Raw genomic sequence first — 7500 nt, forward strand, 5'->3', positions numbered from 1 at the left:
AATTTGAATATCCTTTCTACTAATATCTTATCTTCAAATAAAACAGAATTGAATTATTAGTTTATTTATATAATAAATCTAAAACTAGAGTTACAATTAATATTAAAACTAATTTATAAATTACTATTAATAAATAAGCGTCTCTTATTCAAATCATTCAAAATCTTTCCTTTCTTGACATGATATAGAAAATTTAAAACTAAAAAAAAATATATGAAAAAAAATTGCGTCCAATAGGATTTGAACCTATACCAAAGGTTTAGAAGACCTATGTCCTATCCATTAGACAATGGACGCTTTTGATTCCAATTTTTTTTTTCGTATTTTCACCTCTCTTGTTCGTAAAAAAAATGTGTGAGAATTCCGGAAATTGCATATTGAATTCAATGATGCATTACATTAACTAATACATTAGTTAAAATTTAGTTAAAATTAAGTAAATTGAAAATTTTTATTTGAGTAATTCCATTATTAATTAATTTCTATTTATAATATATATAAATTATAAGATAAGAATATTATAAGATAAGATAAGCGGATAGCGGGAATCGAACCCGCATCGTTAGCTTGGAAGGCTAGGGGTTATAGTCGACGTTGATTCATCATTTTGAACTGAACGTCTCTAATTCAAAACCGAACGTGAAACTTTGGTTTCATTCGGCTCCTTTATGGAAGATGGATAAATTCCTAAATTTATAAGATGTAAACAAAAAAAAATACCATCCATAACATCTATGTCAGCCTTTCCGTCTGAATGCATTCAAAAGGACCCGCTTTATAGATGATCCCTATACAAGAGGAGATTATAACAATCTTTCCAGTTATTTATTTCGTTCCCTATTTCTATTTAATATAATCCTTAGGAAAAGTATTTTGTTTCCGCCGAGCTAAAAAAACGATGTCGACGTCTCTAGTAAACCAAAGACATTGTTTAATAGCTATTTTGTTTTGCTTCAATCTCCCTTATACAAAGAAAAAATTGAAGATTTAGTTACGATTAGAAAAAATTCCACCTTTATCCATGGATCCCTTATTCCTTCAATTGGAAGTATTGATCCAATTCAATAAAATTATGTTTCGTAATTTCATGATCCAATTTTTTCAATTTAGAACATATTTTTGGATACAAATCACGAGAATTTTTATTTTTCCTCGAATCTTTCATCGAGAGGTAAAGGATTAAATCCTTTTAAGAAATAAAGTTTTTGATCGGAATATTAATCAACCCGAAGGATCCCTTAACTATTAAGGGATTAATAGAACGAATCGCACTTTTACCACTAAACTATATCCGCTACAATGCAATTATTGTATATAAATGGACCTTTTGTCGAAGACGAAAATAAGTCGTATTAATAAGTAATAAAAAGATCGGATCAGAAAATAATCATGAAAATTTGAGCGTTGACGTATTTTCATCAGGGCCACTAATGAGATTAGGAAAAGAGGACTCGTTTTAATTAACTAATTAACAAGTTTTTTATTCTAGTAAAGTACTAAAAAATAATAATAAGAAATCGAACCTTGATTCTATATCATCTTTTTCTGTATCATAGGAATTGAAATAATAAATCTTCTTAGGATTCTTGTTGTTTCTATTTTTTTTTTTTTCAAAAACATTTTCAAATCAAATAAATAATTTGATCTACGATTTATTGGAACAAAAAAAGCCCGGCTAGGTACTGACCAGGCCAGGCCGTGGAACTAAAAATAAAAAGAAAAGGGCTTTTCGGATGAAATAAACTAAAAAAGGTACTTTCTTTTTATTTATAAATATTTTTATGAATCTTTAATATATTGGTATTATTTATATATTAGGATTGAAGATATCTCTTCTTTTGAGCCCTTATCTAATGAAATCTAATTTATCTAAATGGAATTCCTAATAAAAAAAAGTTTTTATCGATTTGATAGATATCCATCGATATATCTAGATAATTATCTATATCAATATAATGAAATTATATATCTATAAAGGGGTAGATAAAGATAATAAAGAGAGATAAAGAAGGGCTTTTTTCAAGCCTTTATTTTCTATTTTTTATACAATGTATCATAGTAATTATCCTTTTTCAATTTGGGGAGAGATGGCTGAGTGGACTAAAGCGTCGGATTGCTAATCCGTTGTACGATTTTTTTGTACCGAGGGTTCGAATCCCTCTCTTTCCGTTTCTGTCAATTACTTGGTATTTTTTTATAGTTGAGGAAAGATGTGGAATAGATAAAATGTTAAGAACATTTCAAAATCAAGCAAGGAAAAAAAATCTGATTTTGTTATTCTTCACGCCCCGGATTACGTCCCGGGTCATTAGATAGGAATCCGAAAATGAAGAGAGAAACAAAGAATATTACTACTGTATAAACAAATAGTTTGAGAGTAAGCATTACACAATCTCCAAGATCATTTTTTTTTTTAAGAGAATAGATTCTCTATTTTAATCTGGTTTGACACCAAGAAATGCAGTGAAGTTATTTCTATAAATAGGAAAAAATTTTAAGAGTTGAGTCCTTGATTACTCAAAATTGGATTTCATACCCACAATTCTATATTGTGGGGGACTCGAAGAGGGTCGTTCAAAGGAAAAAAGTAAGAATAAGAAAATGAGAGTGATCCAGATTTATCATAGCTATAGAATAATTTCAATATTGGATTCAACTTAAAGCTTCAGACTGTATGTACAACTTATCTGATCTTATAACTAGTTAGAATCTTTTTTTTTTTTTTTCTAGTAAATCATGAATTTGTCTCGGACAGTATTAAAAATATTATCGAAAGCTTACAGCAGCTTGCCAAACAAAAGCTAATAGAAAAAAGAATAGAGGTATTACTGGCATAACATCTACTATTGGATTCAAAAAAGCGTAGGCCTCGGGCAATTTGGCGACGAAAAAACTACTTGAATAAAGGAAAGAATTAAGACAGATACCGATGAAACTTAAGATATTAAGCATAACAATTTTTTTTTCTTTGTTCTTGAAGATAATTGTATTTCTTTTGATTTGATTGAGTTATTAATCCCCTATTATTGCTATGATATAAGGGATAAGGGAAAAATTAATAACATAAAGTAGGTCAAAAAACCTTTCTTTGATTTGAACTCAGCCAATCAAAAATCCTTCAATTCTCAAATAAAACGAGAATAGAAGAAATCCTACTTTCATACAATATCTTAATGGAATTATATGTAATGATCAATAAATTGAGTTTAATTGGATCTATAAACGTATCAAAATCTGAGCAACAATCTAATTTATTCTATAAATATTTGTACTGGAATTGACGACTAAGCACTACCAATATTAGTGTTTATTAGTGTTGAATATAAATGGGGCGTGGCCAAGTGGTAAGGCAACGGGTTTTGGTCCCGCTATTCGGAGGTTCGAATCCTTCCGTCCCAGAGTATGCGTATTATTATTATATATAATAATAGTATATTATAAGATATATGGAAAAATATTCGATATCAGACTATAGATTGCCGTTTTAAACAACCTTATGCTTAAGAGTCTAAATATAGATCGAATGTGATTGTTCTTTATTATTTTCTTATAATGATGCATTTCAGAAATGCGAAAGCCTCTATTATTCTCTATCTCTTAAATGGTTTGTGAAACCCGAGTATTTTTTTTCTGTGGATTTCTGAATTATAAACACGAAGGTCTTGTGTTTTTGGCACTAATGGAATTGAATTAATGGTCTTAAGAAACTTAAGACCTATTTAGGGTTTAGGGTACTAAATTTTAGAGTCAAATAAAAAAAAATAGGTAGGAACAATCGTTTACTCTAGATCTGTTTGACTTTCGCCTTATACAAGATAGTCTAGCACCTCCGAAACTAGTCCAGTCCCCCGTAGGATCCTTTTTTTATTTATGATGCATCTACTCGATCTAATTGGGGGTAGATAGGAGTTAATCCATAACGGAAGATATCAATTTGAATATCTGCCCGAATCTGATTAACAAAGAATCAAGTTACATATGTAACATATTATGTATTTCTTTTCACCTCATTTTTTCGTATGTTTGTCTGTAATGAATAATTGTAAATCCAAGTAACAATTCATACATCTTTTTCACTTTATTTTAAGGAAAGATTATTGAGTCTCTTAAGTTAAATAAACTAGGCAGAAAATGCTGATATGTATGTATTGTTATTATCTATTTTTATCGTTTTATTTCTTTTTTTTTTTTTTATTTTAGATCTATCTAATTGATGGGTTAATCCCGAATATACATTTATTTATCATAATCAAATGTAATAAATCCTTTACAAAAATTTATTCAAATAATATTATAATATAATATTTAGGTAGTAAATTTTCAATCAAGTAAATCTTTTTAATTATTTCTTATGAGTCCTTGGTACTCGAAGAAGTGTTAAACTCGTGAATCCATTCTATGAAGAAATTGAAAAATGGAGATTCTTAATTATTCGTAATTAATTATTTCTTAATTGATTTTATAGAAATTTCAAAAAATCTCTCTCTATCTAGAAAATATCTATATATAGAGAAATAAATATTGCACTCATACAAAAAAATGTTATTGATACAATATATACAATAAAATATGGGTTTCAATAAATTGAAGTATTGCTAAGACTTTTTCAAAAACTACCCATGTCATAAGAGTATAGATTACTATGGACCAACTAACCCAATGACTATACATGATTCCATAAATGAATCAATTACATACCAGTTCCAAGAAATTAGAGGTTATGGTAAAACTTCGTTTAAAACGATGTGGTAGAAAGCAACGTGCGACTTGAAGGACATGATCCACTGTGGATTCTTACACCCACCATTTTATATTATATAGGAATGAAGATGCTCTTGACTCGACATAGTTTGTTCGGTTGCACTCGAGCTCTTTTTTTTTTTTAGGGTTTTTGATGTAAATAGTACATGATGGAGCTCGAGTAGAAAGTATTGATTCATTTATCAAGGGCAGAGATCTAGGGTTAGTGTCAATCAATAAGTTAAAACTACTTCGTAAGTATAGGTTCGGTATACAAATCGAAAGGATCCAATTCGAACAAGTTTCAAATTCAAACATCAAATTGGATTAAAAGTGTATCACACGAGAATCCATTATTTATATGATTCTTTGATAAAAAGGAAATCAAAAAAAATGGTATGTTGCTACCATTTTGAAACGATTAAAGATCACCGAAGTAATGTCTAAACCCAATGATTCAAGGAAAGGATAAAGGATCCCGGAACAAGTAAAAATCTTTTTCAATTGTCTCAATAACTAAACTAGATCAGAATGAAGAATCGAAATAGATTCTAACGGAGACAGGCAAAAATAAAGAGGTTAGAGACCGCTCAATAAATGAAATGCTTAAGCTTAAGGGTTTTTTTCCTTTGCGTGAGAGTTATCCAACTTGAGTTATGGGGATAAGAATGAGTTTTTTTTTTCAAAAGAAAAACAAAAGAATAAGAAAAAAATTTTTAAATCATAGTCTAATTGATTTAATAATCTATAGATCTATTTGACATTAATTAGAATTCTATACATAACTTTGAATTTCCTCGAGCCGTACGAGGAGAAAACTTCTTATACGGTTCTGGGGGGGGTACTTAAAATTTACATCTATCCCAATGAGCCGTTTATCGAATCATTGCAATTGATGTTCGATGCCGAAGAGAAGGAAGAGATCTTCGTAAAGTGGGTTTTTATGATCCGATAAAGAATCAAACCTATTTAAATGTTCCTGCTATTCTATATTTCCTTGAAAAGGGTGCTCAACCTACAGGAACTGTTCATGATATTTTAAAGAAGGCAGGTGTTTTTACGGAACTTCACCTTAATCAATAACCGAAATTCCATTTTTATTAATGAAATAAAAAAACGAGGGTGTGATAACTTAACTTGTATATAGCTTTGACTAACCTTTTCTTTAGTATTTCCCCCTCTCTCTTGTTCTATTCATACTATACACTTATTACCTTAAAATTGCGTCTTCGCTAATGAAAAAATCGATTTTTATTTTATTGATATAAATTGATCTAAGATGAATAGAAAAAAAATATATCGGGTTTATTCAATCCACAAACCCGATATATTTTTTTCTACTTCTTCCTTAATTTCTTCTTTCGCCTACATCTTTTATGTCTATCTATGTTGATTATCTCTATAGTGCCAATCTAAGTACGTAGTTTTTTTTAATTCTTTTCTATTATTTTAATAGAATTTATTATTATTAGAATATTTTCTCTTATTCTATTTTGTTAACTTTATCTAGTTAAATATAGTTATTCAACTCAAATTGTTATTTCCATTTGTTTTTTATTCATTTATAATTCTTTTGTTTTGTCCATTATAGGCGTTTTTCATTATTCACATTAATATTGACAACAGTGTATCAAACAAATATAATCCGATTGTGTATAAATGAAGCTAGTTATCTCCCTTTCATGACCCTTGCTTTTCACGCACATGATGGTCTCATTGTATTTTTTGTGATACAAAAAATTACTTTTGTGTAAGTGATATAAGAAGTTTTTTTTATTGCAATATTTTGATTACGTCATCTAATTTCATTTCTTTTGTTATTTTGATTCCGATTGTATCTACACAGAAAAATTTTTCATATTTTGGGGTTGCTAACTCAATGGTAGAGTACTCGGCTTTTAAGTGCGGCTAGCATCTTTTACACATTTCTATGAAGTAACAGATTCGTCCATACTATCGGTAGAGTTTGTAAGACCGCGACTGATCCTGAAAGGAATGAATGGAAAAAGCAGCATGTCGTATTAATGGAAAATTCTAGTAATATTTTTACCTTACTAGATTAGGCCAAACTTGTTTGAATTCTTGATGCGGAAAAAAAAGTAAAGTCGGGTCGAATGAATAAATGGATAGGGCACTATGCTCCAATTATAGAGAAATAAAAAGTAACGGGCTTATGTTCTTAATTTGAATGATTCGCCGATCTAATTAGACGTTAAAACTATATTAGTGCTTGATGCGGGAAGGACTTTTCTTATGAGTGAGTTATCCATTTTTTTCTAAGTCCTAACTATTAGTTACTCTACGTTATGAGGTAGAGGGGAATGTGTAGAAGAAGCAGTATATTGATAAAGAGTTTTTTTCCAAAATCAAAAGAGCGATTGGGTTGAAAAAATAAAGGATTTCTAACCATCTTTTTTATCCTAAAATAGAAACCAATTAGATGACAAAAGAAAAGAGAGGATAGAGAGTCCGTTGATAAGTCTTACCTATTTACGAGGTATCTATTATTATTCTTTATTTTACTGTAATACCTTGTTTTGACTGTATCGCACTATGTATCATTTGATAACCCAATAAATCCCATTATCGTATCCCCAGTTCAAATGAAATTTTAAATGGCGGAATTTAAAGGATATTTAGAACTTGAGAAATCTCGGCAACGTGACTTCCTATACCCACTTATCTTTCGGGAGTATATTTACGCATTTTCTCATGATCATTTTTTAAATGGATCCATTTTGTTGGAAAATTCTGGTTATG

The 7500-nt window shown here is 29.4% G+C and overlaps 1 non-coding gene across 1 annotated transcript; it reads left to right on the forward strand.

Moving 5' to 3' along the window:
• Nucleotides 1-2081: 2081 nt before the first annotated feature.
• TRNAS-GCU (transfer RNA serine (anticodon GCU)) lies at nt 2082-2169 on the forward strand. The gene has a single exon. It is a non-coding gene; the product is annotated as a tRNA-Ser (tRNA).
• The last annotated feature ends 5331 nt before the right edge of the window (nt 2170-7500 follow it).

This window comes from Cucumis melo, unplaced genomic scaffold (assembly GCF_025177605.1).
Source record: "Cucumis melo cultivar AY unplaced genomic scaffold, USDA_Cmelo_AY_1.0 utg001564l, whole genome shotgun sequence".
In the NCBI taxonomy this organism is placed as follows: domain Eukaryota; kingdom Viridiplantae; phylum Streptophyta; class Magnoliopsida; order Cucurbitales; family Cucurbitaceae; genus Cucumis; species Cucumis melo.